This window comes from Anomaloglossus baeobatrachus, unplaced genomic scaffold (genome assembly GCF_048569485.1).
Source record: "Anomaloglossus baeobatrachus isolate aAnoBae1 unplaced genomic scaffold, aAnoBae1.hap1 Scaffold_4144, whole genome shotgun sequence".
In the NCBI taxonomy this organism is placed as follows: Eukaryota; Metazoa; Chordata; class Amphibia; order Anura; family Aromobatidae; genus Anomaloglossus; species Anomaloglossus baeobatrachus.
The window spans coordinates 25,551-44,082 of NW_027443480.1; the positions used below are offsets into that span (position 1 = coordinate 25,551).

At 48.5% G+C, this 18,532-nt stretch overlaps 10 non-coding genes across 10 annotated transcripts; all 10 read left to right on the forward strand.

The window, feature by feature from the left end:
• The first annotated feature begins 3,183 nt into the window (after positions 1-3,183).
• Positions 3,184-3,374, forward strand: LOC142277971 (U2 spliceosomal RNA). Its single transcript, XR_012741050.1, has one exon. It is a non-coding gene; the product is annotated as a U2 spliceosomal RNA (small nuclear RNA).
• A 1,387-nt stretch (positions 3,375-4,761) lies between these two features.
• LOC142277972 (U2 spliceosomal RNA) lies at positions 4,762-4,952 on the forward strand. The gene has a single exon (XR_012741051.1). It is a non-coding gene; the product is annotated as a U2 spliceosomal RNA (small nuclear RNA).
• A 1,387-nt stretch (positions 4,953-6,339) lies between these two features.
• LOC142277974 (U2 spliceosomal RNA) lies at positions 6,340-6,530 on the forward strand. The gene has a single exon (XR_012741052.1). It is a non-coding gene; the product is annotated as a U2 spliceosomal RNA (small nuclear RNA).
• Positions 6,531-7,917: 1,387 nt separating this feature from the next.
• On the forward strand, positions 7,918-8,108 carry LOC142277975 (U2 spliceosomal RNA). Its single transcript, XR_012741053.1, has one exon. It is a non-coding gene; the product is annotated as a U2 spliceosomal RNA (small nuclear RNA).
• A 1,387-nt stretch (positions 8,109-9,495) lies between these two features.
• LOC142277976 (U2 spliceosomal RNA) lies at positions 9,496-9,686 on the forward strand. Its single transcript, XR_012741054.1, has one exon. It is a non-coding gene; the product is annotated as a U2 spliceosomal RNA (small nuclear RNA).
• Positions 9,687-11,073: 1,387 nt separating this feature from the next.
• LOC142277977 (U2 spliceosomal RNA) lies at positions 11,074-11,264 on the forward strand. The gene has a single exon (XR_012741055.1). It is a non-coding gene; the product is annotated as a U2 spliceosomal RNA (small nuclear RNA).
• A 1,387-nt stretch (positions 11,265-12,651) lies between these two features.
• Positions 12,652-12,842, forward strand: LOC142277979 (U2 spliceosomal RNA). Its single transcript, XR_012741057.1, has one exon. It is a non-coding gene; the product is annotated as a U2 spliceosomal RNA (small nuclear RNA).
• Positions 12,843-14,231: 1,389 nt separating this feature from the next.
• On the forward strand, positions 14,232-14,422 carry LOC142277981 (U2 spliceosomal RNA). Its single transcript, XR_012741059.1, has one exon. It is a non-coding gene; the product is annotated as a U2 spliceosomal RNA (small nuclear RNA).
• A 1,384-nt stretch (positions 14,423-15,806) lies between these two features.
• Positions 15,807-15,997, forward strand: LOC142277980 (U2 spliceosomal RNA). Its single transcript, XR_012741058.1, has one exon. It is a non-coding gene; the product is annotated as a U2 spliceosomal RNA (small nuclear RNA).
• A 1,383-nt stretch (positions 15,998-17,380) lies between these two features.
• On the forward strand, positions 17,381-17,570 carry LOC142277982 (U2 spliceosomal RNA). Its single transcript, XR_012741060.1, has one exon. It is a non-coding gene; the product is annotated as a U2 spliceosomal RNA (small nuclear RNA).
• Positions 17,571-18,532: the final 962 nt, after the last annotated feature.

Here is an 18,532-nt window from a genome sequence, read left to right on the forward strand (position 1 = left end):
TTTCTTGTCTTTCTTGTCTTTCTTGTGGCATGGGATGGCTGTAGGGTTTGCTGGTACGTAAGGCTACATCAAGTGCGTACAATCCCCTTTCACCTTGGTGCATGGTAAACTGTACCAAATCTCCCATTTTCAGATTTCTGCAAGGGTGTCCTCTTGGCAGATGAGCGTTCACATCTCTGCGGTTTACAAATATCCCTTCTTTTATTCCTGGTGCTACAATGAAGCCATAACCACTTTTCAAGTTGAAATCTTCCACTACGCCATAACACAGGGGTCCTCTAGCCTGGGCTTTGGACTCTCTCAACAAACGCTTCTCCTTTAGGTCTCTGGCGGTGACTGCTCTCTGTTCAGGAGACTGTGGTGCTGGAGCAAACTGTGTTCTTCTGCGCCGTGTCTTGCGGGCTGGATCCATGCCTGTGGGCTCCCAGGTGAAGCTCTTAGGCAGCTCTTCTTCTGCAGAGGGGGTCAGGTCCTCCTCGTCCCAGCGGGAGTATGGCAGCATTTCCGGCTCTGAATACACATCTGCTACTGGTGGCACTGGAGTCGGAGTCAACCCTTCTGCTTCCTGGCCTCCTCTCCCCCTTAGTTCTTCCTGGCACTCCAGCTGTGGCAGTGCCGGGGATGGCTGCTCTTCGGCCGGCCCAGGTGAGGGACTCCTTGGTGTAGCTGCTGCAGGAGTTAGCAGGAGACTCTTTGGGGTATGCGGAGGGGGTATGTACTGGCTCACCAGCCATTGTGGAAATTTGGCCTCCAGGTCAGCCTTCATCTGCCAATATGCAGGGTCTTCACCCACCGTGGGCTGCCTATCAGGAACCTCTGTGGACCGGGGAGCGGTGTCTGCTCTGGCCTTACAGGCCGGGGTAAATGCTGAGGTAGTCTTTCCTTGGCGGGCCGCGCCCTGTATGGCGGCGGCCTGGTCTTGGCGGGCCGCGCCCTGTATGGCGGCGGCCTGGTCTTGGCGGGCCGCGCCCTGGATGGCGGCGGCCTGGTCTTGGCGGGCCGCGCCCTGGATGGCGGCGGCCTGGTCTTGGCGGGCCGCGCCTGGCATGGCGGCGGCCTGGATCAGTGTCGCTGTTGCAGGGGGCTCTGTGCAGGCTGGGCTGGACGTCGCTGCAGCAGTCTGGGCTTGGCGGGCCGCGCCCTGTATGGCGGCGGCCTGGTCTTGGCGGGCCGCGCCCAGGATGGCGGCGGCCTGGTCCTGGCGGGCCGGGCAGGGCATCGCTGCAGGGACCGGGTCTTGGTGGGCCGAGCAGGGCATCGCTGCGGCGGCCGGGGCTTGGCGGGCCGCACCTGGCGTGGCTGCGGCCTGGTTCAGCGTCGCCGCGCCGGGCGCCTCTTCAGGGACCGCGGACGTGGCAGCAGGGGTCGGGGCACTTGCGCTAGCCGGGGCATCACTTGACTCACCCACCGGTGGCAGCATCGGGGTCTGCGTCGTCGCCGTCCTGTCTGACACTCGGCCTGCAGCTCTCCCTTCATAGGCCCGAACCGCCGCGGTCAGCTCCTGCAGTTCCATCCGTTCCTCCCGAATCTGCTCCACGACCCGGGTCTCCAGCCGGTTGCAAAACTGGGCCAGCTCTCGGTACCACCAGGCAGCGGAGCCTGGTTCTGGGTTCCTGCGGTCAGACGCCATTTCTTCTGCGCCGTCTTCTGCACGGTCTCCCAGCAGTGGACTCTTCGCTGCCTCCTGTAACAAGCTGTCCAGTTTCTGCTCTGCCTCTTTCAGCAGCTCCTCTCCCAGCAGCAGGCTTGTGGCTTCCTTTCCTTCCCGCCGTCTCTCGACGCTTCCACTCTCATAGCTGGCAAGGTCAGAACTCTGCAGGGGATCTCTGGGTAGCCACACCTCTTCGTGGGCGGTAACTTCTTCCAGCGCGGGCTGCTGTTGTTTTTCAGCGCGCTTTTCATGGTGGCAATATGGCGGCGCTTCCAATTTTTCAAGCGGACCGCCCAGGCACATGGTCACCTGTCTGAACAGGTCTAGTCCTTATCCTGTTCGTGACGCCAGATGTGAAGCCCCGCAGGTGCTGTGTCGGTGTCGGTGCATTACCTTCAGGGACTCCACGTAGCTGGTGCTGGTCACAGGTAGGGAATCTTCAGTTTTGATCGTGACGCCACTCTCAGATTTGCGGCCAGAGGGGACCGCCACTGCAGATTAGGAGGCACCTGGGGCTGATGGTGGGTGCAGTCGGGTGTAGTAGCCTCCTGAGAGTGAGGCAAGCCCCAGGGCCCTTTGTAAAGCTGTAGTACCACAAGTCGCAGAATGACCACACACAGGCAGAGTGTCTTTCAGGGTTTTTACTCACTTCAGGTGGCAGGGTGAGTAACCCGGGCGTAGCTGGGATGAACCAGGTGGGAACCAGGTATCCTTCCGGCTGACTGTATGAGGGTGACTACAAACTCGCCTTCCTTAGCCCTTGGTGGTTTGGGGTGACCCCGACTTTGAGTCCCTATGGGGGTCACCCAGGGAAGATGCTCCAAGCCTCTCTCCCCTTCTTGTGTTGCCGTGTGCTTGTTCCCCGGGCCAGGCCACTCCAGCCTCTTGCCTCCTGTGACCTATGGGCCCTACTTGCAGTTACGTGGCTGCGGCTTTTGGTTGTTGTGGTGTGGGCTGTAAGAGCCCCACACCGGCAGGTTTAGCAGGGAAAGGTGAATCTATCCTCGCTTCGGGATCTGCCGCCCGGTTGGGCCTGGTGCTCTCTAGAAGTCTCCGTACTTCCCACTCCGTGCACTCTCTAGCTGAAGCTGGCTTTCAGGCAGCACTTCTAGTTGACCGTTCTCCCCCGTCTGTAGCCACTGCGCGGGCGCTGTTAGACAGCATCAGCCCCACAGGTCTGCTCCTTACTGAGCCCTATGGAGTTCTCTGCTCTAACTGACTCACTGCTCCTCCTCTCCTGTTCTTGCCTACGCCACCTAGCAACCAGACTCTCCACCACACCCCTTGAGAGGAGATGGAGGCTTTTAACCCCCTGCCACTATTCCAGTGGAGGTATAGGCTTTGCCCCCTCCTGGGATCCCCAGGGGTCCTCTCATGGGTACATGTGTGAGACCTGATCACTATGCGCCTGTGTTCCACACCCCTGTCAGCCTTCTGGATTACCTGTATTGTACTGTCCCCAGCATGGGTGCAGTACTCAGTGGTGCCTGACCAGGTCAGGGGCGCCACAGAGGCCCAAACCAATTCTGGTTATCGCTTCTCGGCCTTTTGGCTAAGATCAAGTGTAGTATCTGTTCTTATCAGTTTAATATCTGATACGTCCCCTATCTGGGGACCATATATTAAATGGATTTTTAGAACAGGGAGATGGAAAAAGAGCTTGCTCTGTCCACTCCACGCATTGACCTGGTATTGCAGTACCTCCAGGAACGGTGCACCCCTTCTTAACCCAGTTTCCAAAAGCAGAACTCAATTCACCTGATTCATATTAGCCCGATTTAATGAATTGGAAGAAAGCATACGTCTTCATATGCACCTCAATTTGGCCCATTCACTTTTCACACTTCCTCCTTTTGTTTTTTATCTTTCACACTTTTGACTTTCTTTATTCATCCAAATAGCAAACTCATCACCACTCAACCTGACCAACTCGGCTATGTCCCCGTGCTGCAGTTCTCTGTCTTATCTAGATCATTTGCAATTGAATGGAATAGATCCCTTTTGGACAAAGTGGATTCACCTGCTGCTGCAGTGACCACAGGTGTGATAACATCTAGAATTGGCATCTGGTGCGATCTCTCCGCTTCCACTCCAAAGAAAGTTACCTGTTTATTCCTATCATGCATTGGTTTTTGGGGTTTTCTTTGAGTAATGATGATCTCTTTAGTAGTCTGTTGGCGCCCTCTCCTGGAGGAATAGTTTGCTTGCTCTTGGACATTCTAAAAGAGAGGTCATGATAGACATTGAGCTTCTGAGCTCAATTGGGGACAGTCATGGGTGATGAATGTTTGCAACCTACTGCGAAGCCTCATACCGCAATATAAGGAACGTCAAATACTAAGAAAGGGCGGCCTATGAAAGAATTACTACTTTCAATAAGTACACTTAAACGGCTAATTGGGAATAGAAAAACTGTAAAAAGCCCTCTGAGAAAGCCCCCCTCTAACCTTTGATAGTAAGCTTTTCTGTAGTCTGCCTGTTGATGTATTTTCCGTTTGAACTGTGCACAACATGAAGAGACGGAACACTGGCGGCTTGTCACAATGCCCCCCGATGACATCACAATAGCGCTGCTGCCTAGAAAACAAGCTGCGCAGAAGAAGTTGTTCTTTGGGTGGGAGGGTGGGCTAGTGGAAGGAGGGGGCAATCTCTTTTTTTCCCGGGTGGTAGGGGGATGACAGGAGAAGGGAAGCGGGTGGTGAGAAAGGTACAGAGGGCAGGGTTTGGGGGCTGGGAAGGAAAGGGAAAAGATTAGGGTTTGGGGATGATGAAAGGGCTTTCTACGGGTAAGGATGGCAAAGGGTGGCAGTGACGGAAAGTCAGGCAACCTGTCCTGTCCGTCTTTTTGTATCGTGAATTGGAAAGACTGCAAGGGGGAGGGGAGTTGCTTGCGCCCTAAAGGAGGAGTTATTCAGATTCATTGCAGTGGGCGGCGGCTGCAAAACGCACCATTCTTCTTGTTTTGGCTCTGCAAAGCAGCCTTTTCAAGGGTTGGCTTGGGTGACAAAATGTCTTGTGTAGGCGTGGGTTTGTCTCCCTCTCGCTCTCTCTCCCTAAGATGTGTCCGGCATAGGCCAGGGTGCCACTCGAGGCCCAAACCAATTCTGGTTATCGCTTCTCGGCCTTTTGGCTAAGATCAAGTGTAGTATCTGTTCTTATCAGTTTAATATCTGATACGTCCCCTATCTGGGGACCATATATTAAATGGATTTTTAGAACAGGGAGATGGAAAAAGAGCTTGCTCTGTCCACTCCACGCATTGACCTGGTATTGCAGTACCTCCAGGAACGGTGCACCCCTTCTTAACCCAGTTTCCAAAAGCAGAACTCAATTCACCTGATTCATATTAGCCCGATTTAATGAATTGGAAGAAAGCATACGTCTTCATATGCACCTCAATTTGGCCCATTCACTTTTCACACTTCCTCCTTTTGTTTTTTATCTTTCACACTTTTGACTTTCTTTATTCATCCAAATAGCAAACTCATCACCACTCAACCTGACCAACTCGGCTATGTCCCCGTGCTGCAGTTCTCTGTCTTATCTAGATCATTTGCAATTGAATGGAATAGATCCCTTTTGGACAAAGTGGATTCACCTGCTGCTGCAGTGACCACAGGTGTGATAACATCTAGAATTGGCATCTGGTGCGATCTCTCCGCTTCCACTCCAAAGAAAGTTACCTGTTTATTCCTATCATGCATTGGTTTTTGGGGTTTTCTTTGAGTAATGATGATCTCTTTAGTAGTCTGTTGGCGCCCTCTCCTGGAGGAATAGTTTGCTTGCTCTTGGACATTCTAAAAGAGAGGTCATGATAGACATTGAGCTTCTGAGCTCAATTGGGGACAGTCATGGGTGATGAATGTTTGCAACCTACTGCGAAGCCTCATACCGCAATATAAGGAACGTCAAATACTAAGAAAGGGCGGCCTATGAAAGAATTACTACTTTCAATAAGTACACTTAAACGGCTAATTGGGAATAGAAAAACTGTAAAAAGCCCTCTGAGAAAGCCCCCCTCTAACCTTTGATAGTAAGCTTTTCTGTAGTCTGCCTGTTGATGTATTTTCCGTTTGAACTGTGCACAACATGAAGAGACGGAACACTGGCGGCTTGTCACAATGCCCCCCGATGACATCACAATAGCGCTGCTGCCTAGAAAACAAGCTGCGCAGAAGAAGTTGTTCTTTGGGTGGGAGGGTGGGCTAGTGGAAGGAGGGGGCAATCTCTTTTTTTCCCGGGTGGTAGGGGGATGACAGGAGAAGGGAAGCGGGTGGTGAGAAAGGTACAGAGGGCAGGGTTTGGGGGCTGGGAAGGAAAGGGAAAAGATTAGGGTTTGGGGATGATGAAAGGGCTTTCTACGGGTAAGGATGGCAAAGGGTGGCAGTGACGGAAAGTCAGGCAACCTGTCCTGTCCGTCTTTTTGTATCGTGAATTGGAAAGACTGCAAGGGGGAGGGGAGTTGCTTGCGCCCTAAAGGAGGAGTTATTCAGATTCATTGCAGTGGGCGGCGGCTGCAAAACGCACCATTCTTCTTGTTTTGGCTCTGCAAAGCAGCCTTTTCAAGGGTTGGCTTGGGTGACAAAATGTCTTGTGTAGGCGTGGGTTTGTCTCCCTCTCGCTCTCTCTCCCTAAGATGTGTCCGGCATAGGCCAGGGTGCCACTCGAGGCCCAAACCAATTCTGGTTATCGCTTCTCGGCCTTTTGGCTAAGATCAAGTGTAGTATCTGTTCTTATCAGTTTAATATCTGATACGTCCCCTATCTGGGGACCATATATTAAATGGATTTTTAGAACAGGGAGATGGAAAAAGAGCTTGCTCTGTCCACTCCACGCATTGACCTGGTATTGCAGTACCTCCAGGAACGGTGCACCCCTTCTTAACCCAGTTTCCAAAAGCAGAACTCAATTCACCTGATTCATATTAGCCCGATTTAATGAATTGGAAGAAAGCATACGTCTTCATATGCACCTCAATTTGGCCCATTCACTTTTCACACTTCCTCCTTTTGTTTTTTATCTTTCACACTTTTGACTTTCTTTATTCATCCAAATAGCAAACTCATCACCACTCAACCTGACCAACTCGGCTATGTCCCCGTGCTGCAGTTCTCTGTCTTATCTAGATCATTTGCAATTGAATGGAATAGATCCCTTTTGGACAAAGTGGATTCACCTGCTGCTGCAGTGACCACAGGTGTGATAACATCTAGAATTGGCATCTGGTGCGATCTCTCCGCTTCCACTCCAAAGAAAGTTACCTGTTTATTCCTATCATGCATTGGTTTTTGGGGTTTTCTTTGAGTAATGATGATCTCTTTAGTAGTCTGTTGGCGCCCTCTCCTGGAGGAATAGTTTGCTTGCTCTTGGACATTCTAAAAGAGAGGTCATGATAGACATTGAGCTTCTGAGCTCAATTGGGGACAGTCATGGGTGATGAATGTTTGCAACCTACTGCGAAGCCTCATACCGCAATATAAGGAACGTCAAATACTAAGAAAGGGCGGCCTATGAAAGAATTACTACTTTCAATAAGTACACTTAAACGGCTAATTGGGAATAGAAAAACTGTAAAAAGCCCTCTGAGAAAGCCCCCCTCTAACCTTTGATAGTAAGCTTTTCTGTAGTCTGCCTGTTGATGTATTTTCCGTTTGAACTGTGCACAACATGAAGAGACGGAACACTGGCGGCTTGTCACAATGCCCCCCGATGACATCACAATAGCGCTGCTGCCTAGAAAACAAGCTGCGCAGAAGAAGTTGTTCTTTGGGTGGGAGGGTGGGCTAGTGGAAGGAGGGGGCAATCTCTTTTTTTCCCGGGTGGTAGGGGGATGACAGGAGAAGGGAAGCGGGTGGTGAGAAAGGTACAGAGGGCAGGGTTTGGGGGCTGGGAAGGAAAGGGAAAAGATTAGGGTTTGGGGATGATGAAAGGGCTTTCTACGGGTAAGGATGGCAAAGGGTGGCAGTGACGGAAAGTCAGGCAACCTGTCCTGTCCGTCTTTTTGTATCGTGAATTGGAAAGACTGCAAGGGGGAGGGGAGTTGCTTGCGCCCTAAAGGAGGAGTTATTCAGATTCATTGCAGTGGGCGGCGGCTGCAAAACGCACCATTCTTCTTGTTTTGGCTCTGCAAAGCAGCCTTTTCAAGGGTTGGCTTGGGTGACAAAATGTCTTGTGTAGGCGTGGGTTTGTCTCCCTCTCGCTCTCTCTCCCTAAGATGTGTCCGGCATAGGCCAGGGTGCCACTCGAGGCCCAAACCAATTCTGGTTATCGCTTCTCGGCCTTTTGGCTAAGATCAAGTGTAGTATCTGTTCTTATCAGTTTAATATCTGATACGTCCCCTATCTGGGGACCATATATTAAATGGATTTTTAGAACAGGGAGATGGAAAAAGAGCTTGCTCTGTCCACTCCACGCATTGACCTGGTATTGCAGTACCTCCAGGAACGGTGCACCCCTTCTTAACCCAGTTTCCAAAAGCAGAACTCAATTCACCTGATTCATATTAGCCCGATTTAATGAATTGGAAGAAAGCATACGTCTTCATATGCACCTCAATTTGGCCCATTCACTTTTCACACTTCCTCCTTTTGTTTTTTATCTTTCACACTTTTGACTTTCTTTATTCATCCAAATAGCAAACTCATCACCACTCAACCTGACCAACTCGGCTATGTCCCCGTGCTGCAGTTCTCTGTCTTATCTAGATCATTTGCAATTGAATGGAATAGATCCCTTTTGGACAAAGTGGATTCACCTGCTGCTGCAGTGACCACAGGTGTGATAACATCTAGAATTGGCATCTGGTGCGATCTCTCCGCTTCCACTCCAAAGAAAGTTACCTGTTTATTCCTATCATGCATTGGTTTTTGGGGTTTTCTTTGAGTAATGATGATCTCTTTAGTAGTCTGTTGGCGCCCTCTCCTGGAGGAATAGTTTGCTTGCTCTTGGACATTCTAAAAGAGAGGTCATGATAGACATTGAGCTTCTGAGCTCAATTGGGGACAGTCATGGGTGATGAATGTTTGCAACCTACTGCGAAGCCTCATACCGCAATATAAGGAACGTCAAATACTAAGAAAGGGCGGCCTATGAAAGAATTACTACTTTCAATAAGTACACTTAAACGGCTAATTGGGAATAGAAAAACTGTAAAAAGCCCTCTGAGAAAGCCCCCCTCTAACCTTTGATAGTAAGCTTTTCTGTAGTCTGCCTGTTGATGTATTTTCCGTTTGAACTGTGCACAACATGAAGAGACGGAACACTGGCGGCTTGTCACAATGCCCCCCGATGACATCACAATAGCGCTGCTGCCTAGAAAACAAGCTGCGCAGAAGAAGTTGTTCTTTGGGTGGGAGGGTGGGCTAGTGGAAGGAGGGGGCAATCTCTTTTTTTCCCGGGTGGTAGGGGGATGACAGGAGAAGGGAAGCGGGTGGTGAGAAAGGTACAGAGGGCAGGGTTTGGGGGCTGGGAAGGAAAGGGAAAAGATTAGGGTTTGGGGATGATGAAAGGGCTTTCTACGGGTAAGGATGGCAAAGGGTGGCAGTGACGGAAAGTCAGGCAACCTGTCCTGTCCGTCTTTTTGTATCGTGAATTGGAAAGACTGCAAGGGGGAGGGGAGTTGCTTGCGCCCTAAAGGAGGAGTTATTCAGATTCATTGCAGTGGGCGGCGGCTGCAAAACGCACCATTCTTCTTGTTTTGGCTCTGCAAAGCAGCCTTTTCAAGGGTTGGCTTGGGTGACAAAATGTCTTGTGTAGGCGTGGGTTTGTCTCCCTCTCGCTCTCTCTCCCTAAGATGTGTCCGGCATAGGCCAGGGTGCCACTCGAGGCCCAAACCAATTCTGGTTATCGCTTCTCGGCCTTTTGGCTAAGATCAAGTGTAGTATCTGTTCTTATCAGTTTAATATCTGATACGTCCCCTATCTGGGGACCATATATTAAATGGATTTTTAGAACAGGGAGATGGAAAAAGAGCTTGCTCTGTCCACTCCACGCATTGACCTGGTATTGCAGTACCTCCAGGAACGGTGCACCCCTTCTTAACCCAGTTTCCAAAAGCAGAACTCAATTCACCTGATTCATATTAGCCCGATTTAATGAATTGGAAGAAAGCATACGTCTTCATATGCACCTCAATTTGGCCCATTCACTTTTCACACTTCCTCCTTTTGTTTTTTATCTTTCACACTTTTGACTTTCTTTATTCATCCAAATAGCAAACTCATCACCACTCAACCTGACCAACTCGGCTATGTCCCCGTGCTGCAGTTCTCTGTCTTATCTAGATCATTTGCAATTGAATGGAATAGATCCCTTTTGGACAAAGTGGATTCACCTGCTGCTGCAGTGACCACAGGTGTGATAACATCTAGAATTGGCATCTGGTGCGATCTCTCCGCTTCCACTCCAAAGAAAGTTACCTGTTTATTCCTATCATGCATTGGTTTTTGGGGTTTTCTTTGAGTAATGATGATCTCTTTAGTAGTCTGTTGGCGCCCTCTCCTGGAGGAATAGTTTGCTTGCTCTTGGACATTCTAAAAGAGAGGTCATGATAGACATTGAGCTTCTGAGCTCAATTGGGGACAGTCATGGGTGATGAATGTTTGCAACCTACTGCGAAGCCTCATACCGCAATATAAGGAACGTCAAATACTAAGAAAGGGCGGCCTATGAAAGAATTACTACTTTCAATAAGTACACTTAAACGGCTAATTGGGAATAGAAAAACTGTAAAAAGCCCTCTGAGAAAGCCCCCCTCTAACCTTTGATAGTAAGCTTTTCTGTAGTCTGCCTGTTGATGTATTTTCCGTTTGAACTGTGCACAACATGAAGAGACGGAACACTGGCGGCTTGTCACAATGCCCCCCGATGACATCACAATAGCGCTGCTGCCTAGAAAACAAGCTGCGCAGAAGAAGTTGTTCTTTGGGTGGGAGGGTGGGCTAGTGGAAGGAGGGGGCAATCTCTTTTTTTCCCGGGTGGTAGGGGGATGACAGGAGAAGGGAAGCGGGTGGTGAGAAAGGTACAGAGGGCAGGGTTTGGGGGCTGGGAAGGAAAGGGAAAAGATTAGGGTTTGGGGATGATGAAAGGGCTTTCTACGGGTAAGGATGGCAAAGGGTGGCAGTGACGGAAAGTCAGGCAACCTGTCCTGTCCGTCTTTTTGTATCGTGAATTGGAAAGACTGCAAGGGGGAGGGGAGTTGCTTGCGCCCTAAAGGAGGAGTTATTCAGATTCATTGCAGTGGGCGGCGGCTGCAAAACGCACCATTCTTCTTGTTTTGGCTCTGCAAAGCAGCCTTTTCAAGGGTTGGCTTGGGTGACAAAATGTCTTGTGTAGGCGTGGGTTTGTCTCCCTCTCGCTCTCTCTCCCTAAGATGTGTCCGGCATAGGCCAGGGTGCCACTCGAGGCCCAAACCAATTCTGGTTATCGCTTCTCGGCCTTTTGGCTAAGATCAAGTGTAGTATCTGTTCTTATCAGTTTAATATCTGATACGTCCCCTATCTGGGGACCATATATTAAATGGATTTTTAGAACAGGGAGATGGAAAAAGAGCTTGCTCTGTCCACTCCACGCATTGACCTGGTATTGCAGTACCTCCAGGAACGGTGCACCCCTTCTTAACCCAGTTTCCAAAAGCAGAACTCAATTCACCTGATTCATATTAGCCCGATTTAATGAATTGGAAGAAAGCATACGTCTTCATATGCACCTCAATTTGGCCCATTCACTTTTCACACTTCCTCCTTTTGTTTTTTATCTTTCACACTTTTGACTTTCTTTATTCATCCAAATAGCAAACTCATCACCACTCAACCTGACCAACTCGGCTATGTCCCCGTGCTGCAGTTCTCTGTCTTATCTAGATCATTTGCAATTGAATGGAATAGATCCCTTTTGGACAAAGTGGATTCACCTGCTGCTGCAGTGACCACAGGTGTGATAACATCTAGAATTGGCATCTGGTGCGATCTCTCCGCTTCCACTCCAAAGAAAGTTACCTGTTTATTCCTATCATGCATTGGTTTTTGGGGTTTTCTTTGAGTAATGATGATCTCTTTAGTAGTCTGTTGGCGCCCTCTCCTGGAGGAATAGTTTGCTTGCTCTTGGACATTCTAAAAGAGAGGTCATGATAGACATTGAGCTTCTGAGCTCAATTGGGGACAGTCATGGGTGATGAATGTTTGCAACCTACTGCGAAGCCTCATACCGCAATATAAGGAACGTCAAATACTAAGAAAGGGCGGCCTATGAAAGAATTACTACTTTCAATAAGTACACTTAAACGGCTAATTGGGAATAGAAAAACTGTAAAAAGCCCTCTGAGAAAGCCCCCCTCTAACCTTTGATAGTAAGCTTTTCTGTAGTCTGCCTGTTGATGTATTTTCCGTTTGAACTGTGCACAACATGAAGAGACGGAACACTGGCGGCTTGTCACAATGCCCCCCGATGACATCACAATAGCGCTGCTGCCTAGAAAACAAGCTGCGCAGAAGAAGTTGTTCTTTGGGTGGGAGGGTGGGCTAGTGGAAGGAGGGGGCAATCTCTTTTTTTCCCGGGTGGTAGGGGGATGACAGGAGAAGGGAAGCGGGTGGTGAGAAAGGTACAGAGGGCAGGGTTTGGGGGCTGGGAAGGAAAGGGAAAAGATTAGGGTTTGGGGATGATGAAAGGGCTTTCTACGGGTAAGGATGGCAAAGGGTGGCAGTGACGGAAAGTCAGGCAACCTGTCCTGTCCGTCTTTTTGTATCGTGAATTGGAAAGACTGCAAGGGGGAGGGGAGTTGCTTGCGCCCTAAAGGAGGAGTTATTCAGATTCATTGCAGTGGGCGGCGGCTGCAAAACGCACCATTCTTCTTGTTTTGGCTCTGCAAAGCAGCCTTTTCAAGGGTTGGCTTGGGTGACAAAATGTCTTGTGTAGGCGTGGGTTTGTCTCCCTCTCGCTCTCTCTCCCTAAGATGTGTCCGGCATAGGCCAGGGTGCCACTCGAGGCCCAAACCAATTCTGGTTATCGCTTCTCGGCCTTTTGGCTAAGATCAAGTGTAGTATCTGTTCTTATCAGTTTAATATCTGATACGTCCCCTATCTGGGGACCATATATTAAATGGATTTTTAGAACAGGGAGATGGAAAAAGAGCTTGCTCTGTCCACTCCACGCATTGACCTGGTATTGCAGTACCTCCAGGAACGGTGCACCCCTTCTTAACCCAGTTTCCAAAAGCAGAACTCAATTCACCTGATTCATATTAGCCCGATTTAATGAATTGGAAGAAAGCATACGTCTTCATATGCACCTCAATTTGGCCCATTCACTTTTCACACTTCCTCCTTTTGTTTTTTATCTTTCACACTTTTGACTTTCTTTATTCATCCAAATAGCAAACTCATCACCACTCAACCTGACCAACTCGGCTATGTCCCCGTGCTGCAGTTCTCTGTCTTATCTAGATCATTTGCAATTGAATGGAATAGATCCCTTTTGGACAAAGTGGATTCACCTGCTGCTGCAGTGACCACAGGTGTGATAACATCTAGAATTGGCATCTGGTGCGATCTCTCCGCTTCCACTCCAAAGAAAGTTACCTGTTTATTCCTATCATGCATTGGTTTTTGGGGTTTTCTTTGAGTAATGATGATCTCTTTAGTAGTCTGTTGGCGCCCTCTCCTGGAGGAATAGTTTGCTTGCTCTTGGACATTCTAAAAGAGAGGTCATGATAGACATTGAGCTTCTGAGCTCAATTGGGGACAGTCATGGGTGATGAATGTTTGCAACCTACTGCGAAGCCTCATACCGCAATATAAGGAACGTCAAATACTAAGAAAGGGCGGCCTATGAAAGAATTACTACTTTCAATAAGTACACTTAAACGGCTAATTGGGAATAGAAAAACTGTAAAAAGCCCTCTGAGAAAGCCCCCCTCTAACCTTTGATAGTAAGCTTTTCTGTAGTCTGCCTGTTGATGTATTTTCCGTTTGAACTGTGCACAACATGAAGAGACGGAACACTGGCGGCTTGTCACAATGCCCCCCGATGACATCACAATAGCGCTGCTGCCTAGAAAACAAGCTGCGCAGAAGAAGTTGTTCTTTGGGTGGGAGGGTGGGCTAGTGGAAGGAGGGGGCAATCTCTTTTTTTCCCGGGTGGTAGGGGGATGACAGGAGAAGGGAAGCGGGTGGTGAGAAAGGTACAGAGGGCAGGGTTTGGGGGCTGGGAAGGAAAGGGAAAAGATTAGGGTTTGGGGATGATGAAAGGGCTTTCTACGGGTAAGGATGGCAAAGGGTGGCAGTGACGGAAAGTCAGGCAACCTGTCCTGTCCGTCTTTTTGTATCGTGAATTGGAAAGACTGCAAGGGGGAGGGGAGTTGCTTGCGCCCTAAAGGAGGAGTTATTCAGATTCATTGCAGTGGGCGGCGGCTGCAAAACGCACCATTCTTCTTGTTTTGGCTCTGCAAAGCAGCCTTTTCAAGGGTTGGCTTGGGTGACAAAATGTCTTGTGTAGGCGTGGGTTTGTCTCCCTCTCGCTCTCTCTCCCTAAGATGTGTCCGGCATAGGCCAGGGTGCCACTCGAGGCCCCAAACCAATTCTGGGTTATCGCTTCTCGGCCTTTTGGCTAAGATCAAGTGTAGTATCTGTTCTTATCAGTTTAATATCTGATACGTCCCCTATCTGGGGACCATATATTAAATGGATTTTTAGAACAGGGAGATGGAAAAAGAGCTTGCTCTGTCCACTCCACGCATTGACTTGGTATTGCAGTACCTCCAGGAACGGTGCACCCCTTCTTAACCCAGTTTCCAAAAGCAGAACTCAATTCACCTGATTCATATTAGCCCGATTTAATGAATTGGAAGAAAGCATACGTCTTCATATGCACCTCAATTTGGCCCATTCACTTTTCACACTTCCTCCTTTTGTTTTTTATCTTTCACACTTTTGACTTTCTTTATTCATCCAAATAGCAAACTCATCACCACTCAACTGACCAACTCGGCTATGTCCCCGTGCTGCAGTTCTCTGTCTTATCTAGATCATTTGCAATTGAATGGAATAGATCCCTTTTGGACAAAGTGGATTCACCTGCTGCTGCAGTGACCACAGGTGTGATAACATCTAGAATTGGCATCTGGTGCGATCTCTCCGCTTCCACTCCAAAGAAAGTTACCTGTTTATTCCTATCATGCATTGGTTTTTGGGGTTTTCTTTGAGTAATGATGATCTCTTTAGTAGTCTGTTGGCGCCCTCTCCTGGAGGAATAGTTTGCTTGCTCTTGGACATTCTAAAGAGAGGTCATGATAGACATTGAGCTTCTGAGCTCAATTGGGGACAGTCATGGGTGATGAATGTTTGCAACCTACTGCGAAGCCTCATACCGCAATATAAGGAACGTCAAATACTAAGAAAGGGCGGCCTATGAAAGAATTACTACTTTCAATAAGTACACTTAAACGGCTAATTGGAATAGAAAAACTGTAAAAAGCCCTCTGAGAAAGCCCCCCTCTAACCTTTGATAGTAAGCTTTTCTGTAGTCTGCCTGTTGATGTATTTTCCGTTTGAACTGTGCACAACATGAAGAGACGGAACACTGGCGGCTTGTCACAATGCCCCCCGATGACATCACAATAGCGCTGCTGCCTAGAAAACAAGCTGCGCAGAAGAAGTTGTTCTTTGGGTGGGAGGGTGGGCTAGTGGAAGGAGGGGGCAATCTCTTTTTTTCCCGGGTGGTAGGGGGATGACAGGAGAAGGGAAGCGGGGTGGTGAGAAAGGTACAGAGGGCAGGGTTTGGGGGCTGGGAAGGAAAGGGAAAAGATTAGGGTTTGGGATGATGAAAGGGCTTTCTACGGGTAAGGATGGCAAAGGGTGGCAGTGACGGAAAGTCAGGCAACCTGTCCTGTCCGTCTTTTTGTATCGTGAATTGGAAAGACTGCAAGGGGGAGGGGAGTTGCTTGCGCCCTAAAGGAGGAGTTATTCAGATTCATTGCAGTGGGCGGCGGCTGCAAAACGCACCATTCTTCTTGTTTTGGCTCTGCAAAGCAGCCTTTTCAAGGGTTGGCTTGGGTGACAAAATGTCTTGTGTAGGCGTGGGTTTGTCTCCCTCTCGCTCTCTCTCCCTAAGATGTGTCCGGCATAGGCCAGGGTGCCACTCGAGGCCCAAACCAATTCTGGTTATCGCTTCTCGGCCTTTTGGCTAAGATCAAGTGTAGTATCTGTTCTTATCAGTTTAATATCTGATACGTCCCCTATCTGGGGACCATATATTAAATGGATTTTTAGAACAGGGAGATGGAAAAAGAGCTTGCTCTGTCCACTCCACGCATTGACCTGGTATTGCAGTACCTCCAGGAACGGTGCACCCCTTCTTAACCCAGTTTCCAAAAGCAGAACTCAATTCACCTGATTCATATTAGCCCGATTTAATGAATTGAAGAAAGCATACGTCTTCATATGCACCTCAATTTGGCCCATTCACTTTTCACACTTCCTCCTTTTGTTTTTTATCTTTCACACTTTTGACTTTCTTTATTCATCCAAATAGCAAACTCATCACACTCAACCTGACCAACTCGGCTATGTCCCCGTGCTGCAGTTCTCTGTCTTATCTAGATCATTTGCAATTGAATGGAATAGATCCCTTTTGGACAAAGTGGATTCACCTGCTGCTGCAGTGACCACAGGTGTGATAACATCTAGAATTGGCATCTGGTGCGATCTCTCCGCTTCCACTCCAAAGAAAGTTACCTGTTTATTCCTATCATGCATTGGTTTTTGGGGTTTTCTTTGAGTAATGATGATCTCTTTAGTAGTCTGTTGGCGCCCTCTCCTGGAGGAATAGTTTGCTTGCTCTTGGACATTCTAAAAGAGAGGTCATGATAGACATTGAGCTTCTGAGCTCAATTGGGGACAGTCATGGGTGATGAATGTTTGCAACCTACTGCGAAGCCTCATACCGCAATATAAGGAACGTCAAATACTAAGAAAGGGCGGCCTATGAAAGAATTACTACTTTCAATAAGTACACTTAAACGGCTAATTGGGAATAGAAAAACTGTAAAAAGCCCTCTGAGAAAGCCCCCCTCTAACCTTTGATAGTAAGCTTTTCTGTAGTCTGCCTGTTGATGTATTTTCCGTTTGAACTGTGCACAACATGAAGAGACGGAACACTGGCGGCTTGTCACAATGCCCCCGATGACATCACAATAGCGCTGCTGCTAGAAAACAAGCTGCGCAGAAGAAGTTGTTCTTTGGGTGGGAGGGTGGGCTAGTGGAAGGAGGGGGCAATCTCTTTTTTTCCCGGGTGGTAGGGGGATGACAGGAGAAGGGAAGCGGGTGGTGAGAAAGGTACAGAGGGCAGGGTTTGGGGGCTGGGAAGGAAAGGGAAAAGATTAGGGTTTGGGGATGATGAAAGGGCTTTCTACGGGTAAGGATGGCAAAGGGTGGCAGTGACGGAAAGTCAGGCAACCTGTCCTGTCCGTCTTTTTGTATCGTGAATTGGAAAGACTGCAAGGGGGAGGGGAGTTGCTTGCGCCCTAAAGGAGGAGTTATTCAGATTCATTGCAGTGGGCGGCGGCTGCAAAACGCACCATTCTTCTTGTTTTGGCTCTGCAAAGCAGCCTTTTCAAGGGTTGGCTTGGGTGACAAAATGTCTTGTGTAGGCGTGGGTTTGTCTCCCTCTCGCTCTCTCTCCCTAAGATGTGTCCGGCATAGGCCAGGGTGCCACTCGAGGCCCAAACCAATTCTGGTTATCGCTTCTCGGCCTTTTGGCTAAGATCAAGTGTAGTATCTGTTCTTATCAGTTTAATATCTGATACGTCCCCTATCTGGGGACCATATATTAAATGGATTTTTAGAACAGGGAGATGGAAAAGAGCTTGCTCTGTCCACTCCACGCATTGACCTGGTATTGCAGTACCTCCAGGAACGGTGCACCCCTTCTTAACCCAGTTTCCAAAAGCAGAACTCAATTCACCTGATTCATATTAGCCCGATTTAATGAATTGGAAGAAAGCATACGTCTTCATATGCACCTCAATTTGGCCCATTCACTTTTCACACTTCCTCCTTTTGTTTTTTATCTTTCACACTTTTGACTTTCTTTATTCATCCAAATAGCAAACTCATCACCACTCAACCTGACCAACTCGGCTATGTCCCCGTGCTGCAGTTCTCTGTCTTATCTAGATCATTTGCAATTGAATGGAATAGATCCCTTTTGGACAAAGTGGATTCACCTGCTGCTGCAGTGACCACAGGTGTGATAACATCTAGAATTGGCATCTGGTGCGATCTCTCCGCTTCCACTCCAAAGAAAGTTACCTGTTTATTCCTATCATGCATTGGTTTTTGGGGTTTTCTTTGAGTAATGATGATCTCTTTAGTAGTCTGTTGGCGCCCTCTCCTGGAGGAATAGTTTGCTTGCTCTTGGACATTCTAAAAGAGAGGTCATGATAGACATTGAGCTTCTGAGCTCAATTGGGGACAGTCATGGGTGATGAATGTTTGCAACCTACTGCGAAGCCTCATACCGCAATATAAGGAACGTCAAATACTAAGAAAGGGCGGCCTATGAAAGAATTACTACTTTCAATAAGTACACTTAAACGGCTAATTGGGAATAGAAAAACTGTAAAAAGCCCTCTGAGAAAGCCCCCCTCTAACCTTTGATAGTAAGCTTTTCTGTAGTCTGCCTGTTGATGTATTTTCCGTTTGAACTGTGCACAACATGAAGAGACGGAACACTGGCGGCTTGTCACAATGCCCCCCGATGACATCACAATAGCGCTGCTGCTGCTGCCTAGAAAACAAGCTGCGCAGAAGAAGTTGTTCTTTGGGTGGGAGGGTGGGCTAGTGGAAGGAGGGGGCAATCTCTTTTTTTCCCGGGTGGTAGGGGGATGAC